Consider the following 22,759-nt stretch of genomic DNA (forward strand, 5'->3'; position numbering starts at 1 on the left):
TTATTTGGTCGCTGGACTCCCCGTAGACATCGCTGAATCGGCGTGTGTGACACCGATTCAGCGATGTCTTCACTGGTAACCAGGGTAAACATCGGGTAACTAAGCGCAGGGCCGCGCTTAGTAACCCGATGTTTACCCTGGTTACCATCCTAAAAGTAAAAAAAAACAAACACTACATACTTACCTAACGCTGTCTGTCCCCGGCGCTGTGCTCTGCACTCCTCCTGCTCTGGCTGTGAGCGTCAGTCAGCCGGAAAGCAGAGCGGTGACGTCACCGCTCTGCTTTCCGGCCGCTGTGCTCACAGACAGTACAGGAGGAGTGCAGAGCACAGCGCTGGAGGACAGACGGCTGTAGGTAAGTATGTAGTGTTTGTTTTTTTTTACTTTTAGGATGGTAACCAGGGTAAACATCGGGTTACTAAGCGCGGCCCTGCGCTTAGTTACCCGATGTTTACCCTGGTTACCAGCATCGTTGGTCGCTGGAGAGCTGTCTGTGTGACAGCTCTCCAGCGACCAAACAGCGACGCTGCAGCGATCCGGATCGTTGTCGGTATCGCTGCAGCGTCGCTAAGTGTGACGGTACCTTTACTCCATTATGCCTGCTTAACTACTGATTGATTAGATAAGTAAATAATAAGGTAGGGCTTTAGAAGGCTTGATTGCTAATCAGTGGCAGGCTAAAAGATTGATTGTATGTGCTATAGTAAAAAAAAAGGCCATGACATGAAAAGTAGATGATCAATATTGAATGTTGGGCCCATGAAAGTTGCTGGGTGTATGTGGGGGACCCCTTGAGTACCTATGGGTGTACCTAATTATATAAGGTGATGGACTACCAATAAACATATAGATAAATAACATAATTAAAAATGCAATTTTATTAATAAATAAGGAATAAAATTAGAATAAAAATTAAGAATATAAAATAAAATATAACATAGAAAACAAGTGTAAAAAATATATACGGTAAGTATATAAAATACACTCGGATTAAAATAGGCAAAATACATATGCCAACACGCATTAGTGCGTATTTAATAGTGCTTAGACAAACGGACATGTGCCTGAGCGTTTATTGCTAGAGTGTTAGAATGCATAAAGCTCGATCTCCTGGTTCAGGCCATTTGGAACCAGACTATCCAGAGTAAATATCCATTTGGATTCGATTTTGGACATAGCTTTTAGGAAGTCCCCACCCCTGGGGTTTGGCGGGACCACTTGTTTACCACAAAAGAAAATTCCATGGCATAATTGGTTGTGTTTCTCGGAAAAGTGCCGTGACAATGGATGTCCTTTAAATCCTTTGCTAATGTTATCCAAATGTTCTTTAATTCTATCCTGTAGACGTCTTTTGGTTCTACCCACATATATTTTTTCACAAGGGCATATTAGGATGTAGATGACTCCCTTGGTTTGGCATGTGATGTTGGTTTTAATGTTGTAATGATTTGACTTATGTGTATCCGTGAAAGAAGTATACAATTTTTTTGGCAGTGCTGTACGTTTCCAGCAGGAACACATGCCACATGGGCGAAAACCCACTGTTTGTGTTAGGGATTTTATAGGCAGCAAAGCTTGTTTATTGGTGGTTGAGGTGACTAGTTTAGTTGTAGGGGCTAATAAGAGGCCCAAGTTTTGTGCTCTTTTGTACATAAATTTGGGATGCTGTGGTAGTAAGTCAAAAATACATTTGTATCCCTGCAATATCGGCCAGTGTTTGTGGACAATTCTATTGAATTTTCTGTGGCCCGCATGGAATTGAGTGATTATGGGTAGTTGGTTGATTTGTTCCTTGATTGTCGGTGGATTATGATTGATTTGGGATAATAAAGAATCCCTTGGAATAGCTTCCACCTCTGATCTGGCCTGAACGCCGTAACCCGGATCAGCTCTAGTGGACCAACTATCCAAAAAAAAACTGGGTCCTACAGTGCATTATACGCGGTAGCACCTGTAAGTACACCTGTAAGTACACCTTTATACCTTAAGTGTACTGTATACATCTATTCCCAAATTACCTTAAGCACCCTTTTAGCTTCCCCAACAGCTACATCAGCAAGCAGGATTTCCTGATTGACCCACGCATGTTAGATCATCCTTAGCAAACAAGTGAGTACTAGAATATTATATCTCTATCAATTCTTGGTACTATTTACTCTTACTATATCTCCACCTTAGGTCAGCTAGCGCGGCGCTAATTTAACCTTATTATTAGCCTCATTTTACTTTTAGAAATTGTGCTTTTAATGATGATGTTGTGTATTTGCCATACTTCCATTAACCAATACCATAGCTCCTAGAATAAAGAAATAGTTGCTACAATGTTTCTACTACACAGTAAACAGATGCATGCACAATTATTTATCTTCTTTTTTGGTTGAACACAACAATACAGTACATCAGTACTGAGCAGTGTAGTTGTGAATCCAGCACAGGGTTGAGATAAATTACTATATAGAAGCTTCAGCATGACTGGTTTCTCTGGCGTAGGTCATCCTGCTCTTCCCTCCTTTTCTTCAAAAAGCTGTAATTTGATATCTTCTGTTTTTGAGTGTATAATCAGTTCATTAGGCGGGGGAAGTGGCAAAAAAGTGTAGACAAAACATTTTTGCCTGATAAGATGTACCACAAAATGTTTTCATGATGACTAAAAGTTTGTTGAAAAGACAGTGATCATTTAAGTACATTTTGCAAAATACTAAATATATGCTTGCACGCTCCAGCTAAGGAATGCCATTGCAACATATAAATAACACAGGCTACCAAAAGGGCATGGGCATATTGTTTAGTCAAAGACACAACAATGCTTATCAGTTACGGTATAGGATAAAATATTAGATACTTACAGTTGTGCTCAAAAGTTTACATACCCTAGCAAAATTTTTGATTTCTTGGCCTTTTTTCAGAAAATATGAATGATAACACCAAAACATTTTCTCCATTCATGGTTATTGGTTGGGTGAAGCCATTTATTCTTAAACTACTGTATTTTCTCTTTTTAAAACATAATGACAACCCAAAACATCCAAATGACTCTGATCAAAAGTTCACATACTCTGGTGATTTTGGCCTGATAACATGCACAGAAGTTGACACACATGGGTTTGAATGGCTACTAAAGGTACCATCCTCTCCTGTGACCTGTTTACTTGTAATCAGTGTGTATGCATAAAAGCTGTGTGTTTCTGGGATCCGGACTCTTGCATCTTTCCTCCAGCTGTGAGATGTGTGTCAGCCCAACAAGGTGGTATAATTGAAGATAAATGTAATTGTACACACTCCTGAATAATCATTGCACTTTTCAATAGATTTTTCTTTATGGCTAATGTTGTTAACTGACCACAAGATGTCTCTGTTGTTTAAGTATGGTTAAGAGACTGTGGTATGACTGTAGGATGTGAAAGGGAGGGTTTTATAAAGAAAAAGACAGGAAGAGGAAGTTCAGCCATCTTGAGCAGAGACTGTGGGAATGAGGAGGGTATGAAACTGTGCGAAAGGGGAATGGGTGTGCGCTAGCGATGTGCCCTCATTGAGTGACGGACGCTGAGATGCGGGCTGCAGCGTTTCCGGGTCCGTCACCGCTAGCGCAGATAGAGCATCTGCTAGCTCTATCTGCGCTATCGTGATGGCATGTCGGCATTTGCGATAACGCAGCTCGTTTAGCGCATGTTTTGAATGGACTGCTTTAATGCAAAGTGAACCTAGCATAAGAGGGGAGTAGAGAAGGAGATCTTGTGAGGATCGGAGGTTGTGTGTAGGTAAGTAATGGGAGACAAGGTCACAGATGTATGGCGGACACAGGTTGTGGATGGCTTTGTAAGTCATGATTAGGGTTTTGAACTGGAGTCTTTGGGTAATGGGGAGGTAGTTGTTGTGAATTCTGTGGCCAAGCTCCCTCCTGTGGTCGTGAGTGGTACTTCGGCTGGTTCTGTCTATGAGCTTGCTTTGGTGGATGAGAGTGGTACTGCGGCTTCTGAGTTTCCTTCCTCAGGTGATGAGGTTAAGTCGTTAGGTGCTGCTCTATTTAACTCCACCTGGTGCTTTGATCCTGGCCTCCAGTCAATGTTCTAGTATTGGTCTTACTTCCTCCTGGATCGTTCCTGTGGCCTGTCTTCCTGCATAAGCTAAGTTCTGCTTGTGTTACTTTTGTTGCTATTTTTTCTGTCCAGCTTGCTATATTGGTTTTTCTTGCTTGCTGGAAGCTCTGAGACGCAGAGGGAGCACCTCCGCACCGTTAGTCGGTGCGGAGGGTCTTTTTGCCCCTCTGCGTGGTTGTTTGTAGGTTTTTGTGTTGACTGCAAAGCTATCTTTCCAATCCTCGGTCTATTCAGTAAGTCGGGCCTCACTTTGCTAAATCTATTTCATCTCTGTGTTTGTATTTCATCTTTACTCACAGTCATTATATGTGGGGGGCTGCCTTTTCCTTTGGGGAATTTCTCTGAGGCAAGGTAGGCTTATTTTTCTATCTTCAGGGCTAGTTAGTTTCTCAGGCTGTGCCGAGATGCATAGGAAGCGTTAGGCGCAATCCACGGCTGCCTCTAGTGTGGTGTGATAGGATTAGGGATTGCGGTCAGCAGAGTTTCCACGTCTCAGAGCTCGTCCTATGTTTTTGGTAAATGTCAGGTCACTTTGTGTGCTCTGAACTTCAAGGTCCATTGTGGTTCTGAATTACCTGTTCATAACAGGTAGTGCAGGGATTGACAGAGGGGAGAGGCCGGGAAATGGCAGGGGAACAAGTGCATTAGTCAAGCAGCAGAGTTTAGAATAGATTGGAGGGGTGCGAGAGTGCTAGAGGAGAGGCCACAGAGTAGGAGGTTGCAGTAGTCAAGACGAGAGATAATGAGGGCATGGACTAGGGTTTTTGCAGATTCTTGGTTGAGGAATGTACAGATGTTTTACTTGAAGTCGGCAGGAAGTGGAAAGGGCTTGGATATGTGGTTTGAAAGAGAGATCAGTGTCAAGGATTACCCCGAGGCAGCGAGCTTGTGAGACTGGGTAGATTGGGCAGCCAGTTACTTTAATGGATAGGTCCATTGGGGAGGTCAAGTGAGGTGGGGGATAGATGATGAATTCTCGCTCGACCATATTAAGTTTTAGAAATCTAGCGGAGAAGGATGAAATAGCAGGCAGACATTGTGGGATTCTGGTTAGTAGGGAGGTGATATCTCCTCCAGAGATGAAGATCTGTGTGTCATCAGCATAGAGGTGATACTGAAAGCTGTGAGATTCTATGAGCTGTCCGAGGCCAAAGGTGTGAATGGAGAAGAGCAGGGGCCCTAGGACTGAACCTTGCGGCACTCCAACAGATAGAGGGCGAGGAGGTGGTGTGCGAGTGGGAGAAGCTGAATGTCCAGTTTGCTAGGTATGACGAGATCCAAGGTAGGGCCAAGTCTGTGATGCCAAGAGATGAGAGGGTCTGTAGTAATAGGGAATGGTCCATGGTGTCAAAGGCAGAGGACAGGTCCAGGAGGACAGAGCAGTTTAGCTTGGCCTTGGCGGTTAATAGGTCATTGATGACCTTAGGGTAGTTTCAGTGGAGTGGTGCGACGGGAAGCCAGATTGTAAGCCATTGAAGAAGGAGCAAGAAGGGAAGTGGGCGGCAGTTCAAAATGGACTTGTTGTTCCAGTAGTTTTGAGGCATAGGGGAGAAGTGATATAGAGCGATAGCTAGATACAGAGGATGGGTCAAGAGAGGGCTTTTTAAGGATAGGTGTGATTGAGGCATGTTTAAAGCAATAAGGGGAACACTTGGTTGAGAAATAGAAAGATATACATTATATATAGAAATATATATATATATCTATATATACAGTAAATATTGTTAAGATTGTGAACCACTGTGTTGGACCGCAAGCAAGCCTGTGCTTTGCACTCACTAAGGCTGTTTTCACATTTGCGGTTGTATCCGCAGCGTTTATGCCGCATACTTCTGCATGCGTCGTGTTTTTCTGTCTTTAACATTGGAGACGCAGGTACATGCGATTGGATGCTTTTTGCCGCATTTGACGATGCATGCATTCTTTTGTCGTCTGCGGCTTGGAGCGATAACCACAACATGTTGCAATTTTGGAGGCATCTATTTGCCGCCTAGAAACGTATGCGGTTGTTTGTGGAAGGAATGCGTCGAAGCAATGCATTTCAGTCTATGAGAACACATGCGTTCACAAGCACACGCATTCGTTTGCGTTTGTGAACGCATGTGTTTTTCCAGAGTAAACCTGTCTAGACACTAATTAGCCACCCCCCACACATAGACAGATAAAAAGAGGGAATGGGCATTTGCAGTCCACAACTCTGCAGACTGGGAACAAGAAAAGAAGAAGCTCTGAACCTGTGAAGAATCTCCACTTTGGACAATGTGAGAATAAAAGCCAATGTATGTCTTTTCTTTTTTCTCTCTTTATATTTAGTAATAATTTCTGTCTCTTTTTTCTTGCAGCATTCATCAGAATGTCGTCTTCTTCTTCAGATGAGCGTCCTGGCCCTGAACATGGTGGACAGGAAAGTGAAGTGAGTACTAACCTCTTCAGATTGGTAAGTATTCTCTGTCACATCTACACCTGTGCCAATTTTTTCTTTTTTCTTTTTCAGAACAGTTCTTCAACTGCACCAGAGTCCGAGCAGGAGCAGCATGGACAAGTTTGTGTGGCAAGGCGGCCTTAACCAAGTGAAAGCCGTCCTCCAGAAGCCAGCACATTATTTTTTCAATCAAATTGAACAGGGCATGTCGGAACACCTTACTCCTGATCTCCAGCTGAATGTCATACAGGCCTGCAATGCTGTTTATGTGCAGGCTATGCAGCAGACACCGTATTTTCAGCAACCAGTGGTGGCATTTCCACCAGTGCCAACACTGGCATGCTTGACCTCAATGTCGAGCTCTGCTGCATACCACTGCACGGCCACCACCATTCCAAGCCCTGCCGGACACCACTACAGCGCCACCACCATGCCGAGTGCTGTTGGACAGCACACCGCCACCGCCATGCCAAGTGCTGCTCCTGCTTGGACATCCTCCACTGCCACCAGCATGCAGCAGCAGCACCCGGACCTTGACAGGCCGTCCACCATCACCAGGTCCCAGCTGCAGCAGCAGCAGCACCTGGACCCTGGCATGGCCTTCACCACCACCAGCATGCTGCAGCACGTGGCCCTTGACAGGCCGGCCACCATCACCAGGTCTCAGCTGCAGCAGCACCCGGACCTTGGCATGCCCTTCACCACCAGCATGCAGCAGCACCCGGACCAAGACAGGCTGGCCACCATCACCGGCCGCAGGAACACACCACACCAAGGCTCCCCAGACAGCAGCACAGATCCCAACAACGGAAAAAAAATGCGGGCTATCGCACTGCCTCCCCCCTCACCTCCCAATGTGTCTGTGATGTCAGGTTTGTCTCGCCCTTCCAGTGTGTCTCTCCCATCGCATGACTCCAGTACTATCCCTGAACTCCCTGACCCCCCTAGTTTAATCGACCCTTCTCCTGCAACCCCTGCATCATCGTTAGCCAGCCAGGTGTCACAGCTCAACACCCCCCAGCTCCGTCACTCTACCCCAAGCCACCGCAGTTAATTTTTTATTTGTGTAAAAAATAAATTTATTTTTTTTTGCCCAAAATACTGTTTGTTTCTTTGTGTGTTTTGCACACCATGCGCCAACTACACACACTGTGCCATACACTTTGCGTTTTTGCCACCTCATAGCTCCAGGAGTGAGACAAGTAGAACACTGCAGCTTTGCTTCTTGTGTCTGGTATGGAGCTATGAGTTGTCAAAAACTAATATGACTTGTATTTTCTCCAGAATCTCTTCAGTCTGCTTAATCTATGTGACGCAGAGTGAAGAGACAATGGAGGTAATACAAGGCATATCTATACTCACCTGACCAGCTGCCAGAAATAGTGAATTCAGGATGCACAAAACCCAGCATCCTGAACTTACTATTTCTGAAAAATGGCATGGTGAGTATAGATATGCCTTGTATTACCTCTTCAGTCTACGTAATCTATTCCACACAGACTGAAAAGACAATGGAGGTCATACAAGCCATATCTATACTCAACTGGACAGGTGTCAGAAATAGTGAATTCATGATGCTGGGTTTTGTGTTTTCATGAACTTACTATTTCTGACACATGACCTGGTGAGTATAGATCTGCTTTGTATTATACCTCCATTGTCTCTTCAGTCTGCGTCCAATAGATACTGCAGAAGAGACGCAGGATGTAATGATGTCAACTACCATACCACTGACATCATAAGTGGTTTTGAGAGGAAAGACATAGGAGACTCGGTACAGGTATCAAAACACATTGTTTATTAACAACAAACATTAGGAACATTTTAAACATGACGGGTACAGACTCACACCCAACAGAACATGTCAGAAACAAAGTAGGCAGCAAATTGGTCCCTCATGTGGGCAACTTCAACTGTTGATCGCAGAGGGTGATGCTGGTAATCTGGCAATGGGTTTGCATCTGGTTCATTCAGTTCAATGTTGGGTTGCTCCTTAGCCATTATGTAAGAAAATGTGGAGAACCACGCAGGCTTTGACAACCTCATCAACTGTCTCCATTATTAGATTAATGGCTGTCCCAAGAATGCACCATTTTGAGAAAAGAATCCCAAAGGTACACTCAACAGTTCTTCGGGCCCTGGTCAGTGTGTAGTTAAAAATCCTTTTAGTGTGGTTCAAGTCCGGACTGGAATATGGCTTCAGTAGGATTTCACACATCTGGAAGGCCTCATCCCCAACCATAACAAATGGCATCGGTGGGCCTTGAGTGTTGGGGAGAGGTTGTGGCAGGGGTAAATTAAATTTTTTTCCATACAAACGTCGGCCCATATCCGAGTTCTTAAAAGTCTGAGAGTCATTGCCACGGCCAAAAGCTCCAATGTCCACGGCGATAAAGCAACAGTCCGCATCTGCTATTGCCATGAGCACTACAGAAAAATATTTTCTTGTAGTTAAAGTACTCCGATCCAGATCTGGAGGGTTTGATAATCCATATGTGCTTTCCATCCACTGCTCCCAAACAGTTAGGGAAATTACACACTTGCCAGAATTTGTCGGCAATTTCCAGCAACATTTCCGCGGTGGGTAGAGGGATAAATTCATCCCAGAGAAAGTTCCACAAACCCGGCAGGTGTCCGCAACAATTCCAGACAGGGTGGAAATTCCTAGCCGGTACTGAAAATGGAGCGATGATAGGGTCTCTCCGGTAGCCAGCAATCTGCCAAAAGGAGAAAGAAAAAAATTAAGAAGCTAAACAGATAAAGGAGAAAAAAATTAATACAAGGCAGAACAATAATAATTATGACAGGCGTTTTTTTTTTAGAATTATTACATACCTTGATGTGTCCAGGAGACGTTCCTCTGCAGGAATCGCTCTACGGAGCTGGGTGTCCTGTCTCCGGATGGCTCCTTGGACATGACCAAGCAAATCCCGAAAGGTCTCTTGAGACATCCTGGTATATTCCTGAAATTTCTCCAGGTTGGCATTGAGCTCGCTGTATAGGGTGTGGTAGGCTCCATGGCTCTCCCGTACTTCAATAATGGGGTGTCTCCATTAACGCCGACGCCGTGTTCTTGTCTGTCTTTCTCTATTTCTTTGCTGCTTACAAGCAAACGCGTAGGCAAGAAACAGCTTTATACTTAAATCCAGGTTGAAATAAAAGTTCTCCATGAGAAGATCCATCGTGACACAGGATACAAGAGCAAAATCTGAAGATTTCAGCTGTCCAAGGGTCTATATAAAGAGATCCCATAACACACGCCCACTGTTGTCCCATTGGCAGTGTCTGTTTACCTAGAGTTTTCTCCTGTAAAATTTTCCACCATGCGCACAAAAAACGCAAACGCATGCAAAACGCATAAAAAGGCATGCAAACTCTGTGTTTTTTGACCACATGCATAATAATAATAATAATAATTTTTATTTATATAGCGCCAACATATTCCGCAGCGCTTTACAAATTATAGAGGGGACTTGTACAGACAATAGACATTACAGCATAACAGAAATACAGTTCAAAACAGATACCAGGAGGAGTGAGGGCCCTGCTCGCAAGCTTACAAACTATGGGGAAAAGGGGAGACACGAGAGGTGGATGGTAACAATTGCATAAGCTGATGCATCTAAAAACAGCTGCGTTTGCATGCGGTTTGTTGTGCACTTCAGGTTGCGGAAGATACACTGCGGATTCAAATGCAAATGTGAAACTAGCCTTAAACCAGTTTGCTCTCAGGGTGTAATAAGGTAATGGCGGCCAGTGCAGACAGGACCACCAACAGATAAATTCACATAGAGACAATAGCAGTAAAAGATCTCCTGGGTGCTGGGGTGTCCAGCACAATGATTAAAGCCTCTTGGCAAAATGTTTATGTGATGTGAATTATTTTTTTTGTGTGTTTGCATTTAACACAACTGAGTCAAGATATCCCTGTTCCTAAGTAAAGCAGTTAGTGACAGAGGACTGTGTGAAAATTAGTTATTTTCTCGTCTGTGTCTCCGCTGTATCTTGAGCAACACCCTCGGTACATGATTTACAACTTGGCATAGTGGGCAGGATACAGCGATTGTTATTAATGGGAAAACGGCAGAAAACAGGTCCTCAGACTTGGCTCAGGGACCCATTCCAGGGTTCTCAGCCCTGCAGGGTCAGCTTGAACCAGCACAGCCTAGCCAATCAGCCCCTGTGCCACCAGTACGCCCTGACCCTGCGATGTCAGCCCAGATAGGGTGTTATGGACCTGGTGGTTAGGAGCACCCGGCACGACCTGATAGTTAAACTCACACAGGACAAGCTCTGGGATGTGGGAGCTCTGCTGACCGCAACCCCTAATCCTATCACAACAACTAGAAATAGCCATGGAGCGTTCCTGACACTCCATAGATGCCTCTTCACAGCCTAAGAGCTAGCTAGCCCTAGAGATAGAAAATAAGCCTACCTTGCCTCAGAGAAATTCCCCAAAGGAAAAGGCAGCCCCCCACATATATTGACTGTGAGTAAAGATGAAAGTCACAAACGCAGAAATGAAACAGGTTTCAGCAAAGGGAGGCCAGACTTACTAAACAGACAGAGGATAGGAAAGGTATCTTTGCGGTCAGCACAAAAAACTACAAAAGACCACGCAGAGTGTGCAAAAAGACCTCCGCACCGACTAACGGTGCGGAGATGCCACTCTGCATCCCAGAGCTTCCAGCTTGCAAGGCAAAATCATGATAACCAGCTGGACAAGGAAACAATGAACAAATAATAACTAGCAGGAACTTAGCTTCTGCTGGAGTAGACAGGTCACCAGAAAGATCCAAGAGCGAACTGAACCAATGCAGGAACATTGACAGCTGGCATGGAGTAACGATCTGAGTGGAGTTAAATAGAGCAGCCAACCAAAGGATAAACCACGTCACCTGTGTAAGGAACCTCAGAAGCAGCAGCTCCACTCACAGCCACCAGAGGGAGTCCATGGACAGAACTCGCCGAAGTACCATTCACGACCACAGGAGGGAGTTCGACAACAGAATTCACAACAATAGGGTACCTTCCAGCGGGAACCCTGTTTCACCACATGGTCAAGTTCAATGGCAACAACATGGGCCTTCAGGATGGGATAGAGAGGGTTTGAAGCGCAGTCATGGTGTGCAAACTGACCCCGCAGTTGCAAGCGGATGTAGCTCTGAATGCATTAGAGGGCGATGACACGCGGACATTGATGACAAGCCATGAATCTGAAATGAACGCTATACAGAAGATATTTCCTCTGCTGGAAAGGGTCCATGGGACCCATGTGCAGGTGGCGCAGTTGAGGAGCAAATTCTTTAATCAGCTGCCACAGTGAGGGGGGAAACAGTGATGCAGTACGCGAACGCCCTTCAGGAAGCAGTACAGGAGATCTGGAGACGAGGTCCATCAGGCATGGATGCCTTTCAAGAGCTGGATCAGCTCCTGCGAGATCAGTTCATTGCTGGGATGGCTAATAAGTCCTTACAGGACAAACTCAAAGAGATGACTCGAGTTAACGCTACTCTGACATTTTATTATATTTACCTAGCTGCAGGGGTGAACATAGCCTCTTTGTTGAGAGGTGATGGGTGACATTACTCTGTCCTTATAACTGTGTCCCATGAGAGTTATCCCCATCATAGCTGTGTCCCATGAGTTATCCCCATCATAGCTGTGTCCTCATGAGTTATCCCCATCATAGCTGTGTACCATGAGTTATCCCCATCATAGCTGTGTCCTATGAGTTTTCCCCATTATAGCTGTTTCCCATGAGTTATCCCCATCATAGCTGTGTCCCATGAGAGTTACCCCATCATAGCTGTGTCCCATGAGAGTTATCCCCATCATAGCTGTGTCCATGAGTTATCCCCATCATAGCTGTGTCCCATGAGTTATCCCCATCATAGCTGTGTCCCATGAGTTATCCCCATCATAGCTGTGTCCCATGAGTTACCCCATTACAGCTGTGTCCCATGAGTTATCCCCATCATAGCTGTGTCCATGAGTTATCCCCATCATAGCTGTGTCCCATGAGTTATCCCCATCATAGCTGTGTCCCATGAGTTACCCCATTACAGCTGTGTCCCATGAGTTATCCCCATCATAGCTGTATCCCATGAGTTATCCCCATCATAGCTGTGTCCCATGAGAGTTACCCCCATCATAGCTGTGTCCATGAGTTATCCCCATCATAGCTGTGTCCCATGAGAGTTACCCCATCATAGCTGTGTCCCATGAGAATTACCCCCATCCTAGGTGTCTACCATGAGTTATCCCCATCATAGCTGTGTCCCATGAGTTATCCCCATCATAGCTGTGTCCCATGAGTTACCCCATTACAGCTGTGTCCCATGAGTTATCCCCATCATAGCTGTGTCCCATGAGTTATGCCCAACATAGCTGTTTCCCATGAGTTATCCCCATCATAGCTGTGTCACATGAGTTATCCCCATCATAACTGTGTCCCATGAGTTATCCCCATCATACTGTGTCACATGAGTTATCCCCATCATAGCTGTGTCCCATGAGTTATCCCAATCATTAGCTGTGTCCTATGAGAGTTATCCCCATCATAGCTGTGTCCCATGAGAGTTATCCCCATCATAGCTGTGTCCCATGAGTTATCCCCATCACAGCTGTGTCCCATGAGAGTTATACCCATCATTGCTTTGTCCCATGAGTTATCCCATCATAGCTGTGTCCCATGAGTTACCCCATTACAGCTGTGTCACATGAGTTATCCCCATCATAGCTGTGTCCCATGAGTTATCCCCATCATAGCTGTGTCCCATGAGTTATCCCCATCATAGCTGTGTCCCATGAGAGTTACCCCCATCATAGCTGTGTCCATGAGTTATCCCCATCATAGCTGTGTCCCATGAGAGTTACCCCATCATAGCTGTGTCCCATGAGAATTACCCCCATCCTAGGTGTCTCCCATGAGTTATCCCCATCATAGCTGTGTCCCATGAGTTATCCCCATCATAGCTGTGTCCCATGAGTTACCCCATTACAGCTGTGTCCCATGAGTTATCCCCATCATAGCTGTGTCCCATGAGTTATGCCCAACATAGCTGTTTCCCATGAGTTATCCCCATCATAGCTGTGTCACATGAGTTATCCCCATCATAACTGTGTCCCATGAGTTATCCTCATCATACTGTGTCACATGAGTTATCCTCATCATACTGTGTCACATGAGTTATCCCCATCATAACTGTGTCCCATGAGTTATCCTCATCATACTGTGTCACATGAGTTATCCCCATCATAGCTATGTCCCATGAGTTATCCCAATCATTAGCTGTGTCCTATGAGAGTTATCCCCATCATAGCTGTGTCCCATGAGAGTTATCCCCATCATAGCTGTGTCCCATGAGTTATCCCCATCATAGCTGTGTCCCATGAGAGTTATACCCATCATTGCTTTGTCCCATGAGTTATCCCATTATAGCTGTGTCCCATGAGTTACCCCATTACAGCTGTGTCCCATGAGTTATCCCCATCATAGCTGTGTCCCATGAGTTATCCCCATCATAGCTGTGTCCCATGAGTTACCCCATTACAGCTGTGTCCCATGAGTTATCCCCATCATAGCTGTGTCCATGAGTTATCCCCATCATAGCTGTGTCCCATGAGTTATCCCCATCATAGCTGTGTCCCATGAGTTACCCCATTACAGCTGTGTCACATGAGTTACCCCATTACAGCTGTGTCCCATGAGTTATCCCCATCATAGCTGTGTCCCATGAGTTATCCCCATCATAGCTGTGTCCCATGAGAGTTACCCCCATCATAGCTGTGTCCATGAGTTATCCCCATCATAGCTGTGTCCCATGAGAGTTACCCCATCATAGCTGTGTCCCATGAGAATTACCCCCATCCTAGGTGTCTCCCATGAGTTATCCCCATCATAGCTGTGTCCCATGAGTTATCCCCATCATAGCTGTGTCCCATGAGTTACCCCATTACAGCTGTGTCCCATGAGTTATCCCCATCATAGCTGTGTCCCATGAGTTATGCCCAACATAGCTGTTTCCCATGAGTTATCCCCATCATAGCTGTGTCACATGAGTTATCCCCATCATAACTGTGTCCCATGAGTTATCCTCATCATACTGTGTCACATGAGTTATCCTCATCATACTGTGTCACATGAGTTATCCCCATCATAACTGTGTCCCATGAGTTATCCTCATCATACTGTGTCACATGAGTTATCCCCATCATAGCTATGTCCCATGAGTTATCCCAATCATTAGCTGTGTCCTATGAGAGTTATCCCCATCATAGCTGTGTCCCATGAGAGTTATCCCCATCATAGCTGTGTCCCATGAGTTATCCCCATCATAGCTGTGTCCCATGAGAGTTATACCCATCATTGCTTTGTCCCATGAGTTATCCCATTATAGCTGTGTCCCATGAGTTACCCCATTACAGCTGTGTCCCATGAGTTATCCCCATCATAGCTGTGTCCCATGAGTTATCCCCATCATAGCTGTGTCCCATGAGTTACCCCATTACAGCTGTGTCCCATGAGTTATCCCCATCATAGCTGTGTCCATGAGTTATCCCCATCATAGCTGTGTCCCATGAGTTATCCCCATCATAGCTGTGTCCCATGAGTTACCCCATTACAGCTGTGTCCCATGAGTTATCCCCATCATAGCTGTGTCCCATGAGTTATCCCCATCATAGCTGTGTCCCATGAGAGTTACCCCCATCATAGCTGTGTCCATGAGTTATCCCCATCATAGCTGTGTCCCATGAGAGTTACCCCATCATAGCTGTGTCCCATGAGAATTACCCCCATCCTAGGTGTCTCCCATGAGTTATCCCCATCATAGCTGTGTCCCATGAGTTATCCCCATCATAGCTGTGTCCCATGAGTTACCCCATTACAGCTGTGTCTCATGAGTTATCTTCATCATAGCTGTGTCCCATGAGTTATGCCCAACATAGCTGTTTCCCATGAGTTATCCCCATCATAGCTGTGTCACATGAGTTATCCCCATCATAACTGTGTCCCATGAGTTATCCCCATCATACTGTGTCACATGAGTTATCCCCATCATAGCTGTGTCACATGAGTTATCCCCATCATAGCTATGTCCCATGAGTTATCCCAATCATTAGCTGTGTCCTATGAGAGTTATCCCCATCATAGCTGTGTCCCATGAGAGTTATCCCCATCATAGCTGTGTCCCATGAGTTATCCCCATCATAGCTGTGTCCCATGAGAGTTATACCCATCATTGCTTTGTCCCATGAGTTATCCCATCATAGCTGTGTCCCATGAGTTACCCCATTACAGCTGTGTCCCATGAGTTATCCCCATCATAGCTATGTCCCATGAGTTATCCCCATCATAGTGTGTCCCATGAGTTATTCCCATCATAGCTGCGTCCCATCAGTTATCCCCATCATAGCTGTGTCCCATAAGTTATCCCCATCATAGCTGTGTCCCATGAGTTATCCCCATCATAGCTGTGTCCCATGAGAGTAATCCCCATCATAGCTGTGTCCCATGAGTTACCCCCATCATAGCTGTGTCCCATGAGTTATCCCCATCATAGCTGTGTCCCATTAGTTATCCCCATCATAGCTGTGTTCCATGAGTTATCCCCATCATAGCTGTGTCCCATGAGCTATCCCCATCATAGCTGTGCCCCATGAGTTATCCCCATCATAGCTGTGTCCCATGAGAGTTATCCCCATCATTGCTTTGTCCCATGAGTTATCCCCATCATAGCTGTGTCCCATGAGTTACCCCATTACAGCTGTGTCCCATGAATTATCCCCATCATAGCTGTGTCCCATGGGTTATGCCCATCATAGCTGTGTCCCATGAGTTATCCCCATCATAGTTGTGTCCCATGAGTTATGCCCATAATAGCTATGTCCCATGAGTTAGCCCCATCATTAGCTGTGTCCTATGAGAGTTATCCCCATCATAGCTGTGTCCCATGAGAGTTACCCCCATCATAGCTGTATCGAATCATAGTTGTGTCCCATGAGAGTTATCCCCATAATAGCTGTGCCCCATGAGTTATCCCCATCATAGCTGTGTCCCATGAGATTTACCCCATCATAGCTGTGTCCCATTAGAGTTACCCCATTATAGCTCTGACCAATGAGAGTTACCCTATCATAGCTCTAACCAATGAGAGTTACCCCCATCATAGCTCTGACCAAGGAGAGTTATTCCCTTCATAGCTGTGTCCCATGGATTTTGTTATGTCCCAGGAATGAGACATTTTACAGACTGTCCTGTACATTTTACATGCTGTATTACAGTTTCTTATATTGGTTATTTTTGCTACCTGTTCCTGTGTTTTGCATAGCTGAAATCCTCCCTTTCCATGAAGTTTGTCCCTTCTGTCTCCCTGTCTCCCTCTGCTGGGTGTCATGTCACTTCCTTCTTCTTCTCCCTGTGTCTCAGTCTCCATCTTGGCTTCATTAGAGGCACATGTGCTTTCAGCTTGTCTCAAGAAAGTCTTTTTTACCTGCTGCTGTTTGTATGCATTCAACAAGAATTCTTAAATAAATCAAAGTCTCTTCCTTTATTCTTCATAACATGTGTGCCTGCAGCTGAGTTAAGCTATCTGCGAACGTAGCCAATTGTAAGTAAGGTGAAGAGATTCAGCATCTCACAGAGCCATATTTGCAGCCACAGGCCCTGGGGACAGAATAGTAAAAAAGACTTACCTGATTCATCTGTAAAGCCACCCACAGCTTCTATAAAGCTAAAGAACTTCCTGCAGAGCATATGTTCTCAGCATATAAGAGACTATACAGCTCCCCTTCTCCCTGTGAATCAGGATGGCTGAAGGAATGTCTACACGGTCCCTGCCAGACCCATTGTTAGAGGAAGAGTGTATAGAACTTGATCCACCATCTAGTGAGAAGGCTAGACGTCCCACAAAGCCCACATGGAAAGTAAGGGAGAATCTAGAATCCAGTAAACAAGATCTTCTCCGTGCCATAGTAGAGAAATGGCTAAAACTGCTGAGTCACATAGACAGCCTGTCTCAGCCTGCTTCTCTCGAACGACCACCAAAGGGAACCCTTGCACAACTGTGTTCAGATTATCAACTGTATGCAGAAATTGCAGATCAGTGCACCTCTGTGTTACAGAGACTTAACCCATCAGTTCCTTGCAAAGAGCTGCAAACTTTCCAACAACTTAACTCTGAAAGAGAAAGCATGGTGTGCGATATAAAAGCCAAGACAGAGGCAAGAATCGCGCTAATAGCCAAGATGTCATCTTGTATTTCCGGCTCAGCCAGACAGTCACGCTCTTCAAAATCCTCAACTCTAAGCGAACAGCTCGTAAGAGCACGTGCAGAAGCTGAGGCCACTAAAATATAAGCTACTTTCGCTCAATAGAAAATTGAGATGGAAATAGAGGCAGCCGAAATAGAGGCCCTAGAGAAGAAAAGAAAGGCAGAAACAGAAGCCCTAGAGATGAAAAGAAAGGCAGAAACAGAGGCCCTAGAGATGAAAAGAAAGGGCAGAAATAGAGGCCATAGAGAAGGAATGCGAACACACCGCAGCCACGGCAAGGTTAAAGGTCCTGGAACAAGCCATCAGTGGGAGTCAAAGAGACAGTGTCAGTTTAAGTGATTTTGATACTGAAGACCCTCTTAAGCGTACTAGAGACTATGTACAAAGCCAATACAGTGCTCCCCCTGCTCCTGCAATCCTTCTTGGCCGCACAGATGCTACCCTGAGACAACAGGACACAGAGTGTCTACCCGCATCCTGCACCCAAGGTCAGTACAATACGCTGCCAACCCTGCATCCTGATCCTCCTCTGTGCACTGGAATGTACCGGAAACCTGCACCGCACCAAACCTTATACATAGAAACATATGTGCAGGCCAATATGCAGGCAAGTCACCACACTCGGGTCAGTCACACAATTCCAGTCTCATGTGTGGCAGAAACTAAGCTCATTAAGCTAGTTAATGGACTGAACACCTAGGCTGTCCCATATATTCCTGCACTCCAAAGTCAAAGGACAGACTGTTTGAACAATGCTACCCAGCCACCAATGGTCCTTCCAAAATCGGAGAATGCTGATATGACTGGTTTTGCAAGGTACATGATTCGGCGTGATCTAAGACTGGTCTTACACAGTTTGACGATAAACCTGAGAACTACAGGGGTCGGAAGTGTACTTTTAAAACCACAATCAGTGACCTCGGCATCATTGCTGCTGAAGAGCTAGACCTGCTAATCATGTGGCTTGGGCCACAATCCACGGATCGGGTCAAGAGACTTAAATCCGTCCACATCAGTACTCCTATTGTGGGTCTCACCACTACATGGAAGAGGCTAGAAAGAAGCTATGGCAGTCTTGAGGGCATAGAAAAGGCCCTGTTAAAGCAACTAGAGGATTTTCCAAAGGTATCTAGTAAGGACAGTACAAGGTTCCAAGAGCTCGGCGACCTTCTGTTAGAGCTTCAGCTGGCCAAAGCAGACCCGTACCTGCCTGGCCTCAGCTACCTGGACACTGTTCATGGGGTAACCCCAATAGTTTCCAAGCTGCCGTCCAATATCCAAAATAAGTGGGCCATGCTTGGATCAAAATACAAAAGGGAAAACCAAGTCTCCTTCCCTCCATTTTCCTACTTCTGCGAGTTCATCAAAAATATTGCAGAGTGTAAGACTGATCCAAGTTTTTCTTATGAAGAACACAGCGGCCCTGTTTCATCTCCTAAACACGACAGTCCATGACTTAACTACAGGAACCGCCGAGCTCCAATGTCCGTCAAGAAGACTGATGTTCTTCCCACACCTACAGTATCACAAGATAAGAGCAACAGAGGTGAGAAGGTTGAGAATCCTAATTGTATGTGTCCCATTTACAAGAAACCTCACCCTTAAACAAGTGTATTGGCTTCAGAAAGAAACCACTCCAGGAATGCAAAGAGCTTCTGAAGAACTTTGGGATATGTTACAGGTGCTGCGCTCCTACTGAACACTTTTCTAAGGACTGTAAAATATCTATTATGTGTTTGGAGTGCGACAGTGAGGAGTATGTGCAAGCGCTCCATCCATCCCAATCTTACACTGCACAGCTTACACCTTCCCCCACCACAAGGCAAGGCGGGGAGGATGCTGTTCAAACAGTGAGTTGTATCACAATATCTTCTTCATGCACAGAGGTCTGTGGAGAAGGCCTCTGTGAAGTCGTGTGCGAAGATATGCCTGGTGAATGTGTATCCCAAGGGTCGACCAGAGAAAACCGCAAGGGTGTATTTTATCCTGGACAATCAGAACAACTAGTCACTTGCAAGGTCAGAACTCTTTGATATGTTTGACTTAAAGGGAAACTCTCACCCCTACACCCTGGGCACCTGCAGCGGTGTTACGGAGGTCTCTGGGAGAAGAGCCAATGGACTCATGGTGTCTTCTCTTGAGAACAATGTGGAGATACCCTTACCCACTCTGGTCGAATGCAACCAGATACCGTCCAACAGAGAAGAAATCCCAACTCCAGAGGCTGCACTCCATCACCCTCATCTAAGGACTTTGGCAGGCAAGATACCAGCTCTCGACAACAGCGCAAACATTCTGATCATGCTTGGCAGAGACATTCGCGACTACACAAGGTACGTCAGCAAATCAACGGGCCACACGACGCTCCATTTGCTCAACGCTTTGACCTAGGCTGGGTTATCATAGGCAATGTCTGTATAGGAAAGATGAAGAGACCCACGAGGATTTCCTCATTTAAGACTCAGGTCCTACTAAATGGTCGCAGCACTTACTTTCAACCATGCCTGCATCATTACTGGGTGAAAGAGAAGATAAGCGATAACAAGCGTAAGAAAGAAAGCTCTGATGACATGAACATATTCTTGTCCCGCAATGATGACCTCAGGTCAACAGTGTTCAACTCTACAAGAGAAGACAACCAGCTAGCACCTTCAAGGGAGGACAAAGAGTTCATAAAGATTATGGAAAAGGAATTCGCCCAAGACGATTCAAATAACTGGGTAGCACCTTTACCTTTTTGTTCTCCAAGAACAAGACTACCTAATAATCTGCAACAAGCAATGGCAAGCTTTTCATCCCTAAAACGTACCTTAAAGAGGAGGCGAGATGGAGAAACATTTTGTCAACTTCATGCAGAATATCTTCGACAGAGGTCACGCAGAACCCGCACCCCAGCTTAAAGAAGTTGAAGAATGCTGGTATCTGCCATCCTTTGGTGTCTACCATCCTCGCAAACCCGACCAAATCAGAGTGGTATTTGACTCCAGTGCTCAGTATGAAGGCATCTCCCTAAATAGCCTGCTGCTTACTGGGCCTAATCTAAACAACAGCCTTATAGGTGTACTGATTCGCTTCAGGCAAGAATCTGTCACAGTAATGGTCAACATTCAACATTCAACAAATGTTTCATTGTTTTATCATGAGAGAAGACAGCAGAAACTACCTCAGATTCACATGGCACAAAGACAACGACGTCCGCAACAAGGTTATAGACTTCAGGATGAAGGTGCACGTCTTAGGGAACAGCACCTCGCCTGCAGTGGCCATCTATGGACTAAGACGGACAGCACAGGAAGGTGAGAGAGAGTATGGGTCTGATGCTTGTCTATTTGTGGAAAGAAACTTCTATATAGATGATGGGCTTATGTCTCTTCGTACAAGTGAAGAGACAATCGATCTGCTCTCTAGGATTCAGGAAATGCTGTCAACAGCAAACCTTAGACTCCACAAGATCCTCTCCAACAGTAAAAAGGTAATGGAAGCATTTCCATCTGAGGATCACGCTGCTGGTGTAAGGGATCTTGTTCTGGGTTCTGACGTTCCTCCCATGCAACGCAGCCTTGGTTGTTATGATCTGGTGGCCTAGGAGCAGCATGAGATGTACTCTGGAGAAGGTGGTACCTTTACTTACCGCAAACCCTGAACTAGCAGCGCAAGTAGAAGTAGCCGTGGGGGGTACCTAACACTCCCTAGACCCCTCGACACAGCCTAAGAACTAACTACCCTTAAAGACAGAAACGGGAAAACTATCTTGCCTCAGAGAAAATCCCCAAAGGATAGACAGCCGCCCACAAATATTGACTGTGAAAGGAGAGGGAAATAACATACGCAGACATGAAATCAGGATTTAGCATAGGAGGCCATATGTTATGACCTGTTGGTCAGGACAATAATGGACCTGGTGGTTAAGAGCACACGGAATGACCTGATAGTTACTGATAATAAAGGACGAGCTCTGGGACGTGGGAACTCTGCTGACCGCAATCCCTAATCCTATCACACACACTAGAAATAGCCGTGGATTGCTCCTAACGCTCCCTATGCAACTCGGCACAGCCTAAGGAACTAGCTAGCCCTGAAGAGAGAAATTCCCCGAAGGAAAAGGCAGCCCCCCACATATAATGACTGTGAGTAAAGATGAAAATACAAACACAGAGATTAAATAGATTTAGCAAAGTGAGGCCCGACTTACTGAACAGACTGAGGATAGGAAAGGATGCTTTGCGGTCAACACAAAAACCTACAAAAAGACCACGCAGATGGCGCAAAAAGACCCTCCGCACCGTGAGTCGCGCTCCCTCTGCGTCCCAGAGCTTCCAGCAAGCAAGACAATAAAAATAGCAAGCTGGACAGAAAAATAGCAAACCAAAGAAAATACAAGCAGGAACTTAACATCTGCTGGGAAGACAGGTCACAAGAACGATCCAGGAGTGAACTAGACCAATACTGGAACATTGACAGGTGGCATGGAGCAAAGATCTAAGTGGAGTTAAATAGAGCAGCCAGCTAACGAATTAACCTCGTCACCTGTGGAAGGAAACTCAGAAACCCCCACCAGAGGAAGTCCATGGACAGAACCAGCCGAAGTACCATTCATGACCACAGGAGGGAGCCCGACAACAGAATTCACAACAGTACCCGCCCCCTTGAGGAGGGGTCACCGAACCCCCACCAGAGCCCCCAGGCCGACCAGGATGAGCCAAATGAAAGGCACGAACCAGATCGGCAGCATGAACATCAGTGGTAAAAACCCAGGAATTATCTTCCTGACCATAACCCTTCCACTTGACCAGGTACTGGAGTTTCCGTCTCGAAATACGAGAATCCAAAATCTTCTCCACCACATACTCCAACTCCCCCTCAACCAACACCGGGGCAGGAGGATCAATGGATGGAACCACAGGCGCCACGTATCTCCGCAATAACGACCTATGGAACACACTATGGATGGCAAAAGAAGCAG

Source organism: Ranitomeya imitator, chromosome 3, assembly GCF_032444005.1.
Source record: "Ranitomeya imitator isolate aRanImi1 chromosome 3, aRanImi1.pri, whole genome shotgun sequence".
Lineage (NCBI taxonomy): Eukaryota > Metazoa > Chordata > Amphibia > Anura > Dendrobatidae > Ranitomeya > Ranitomeya imitator.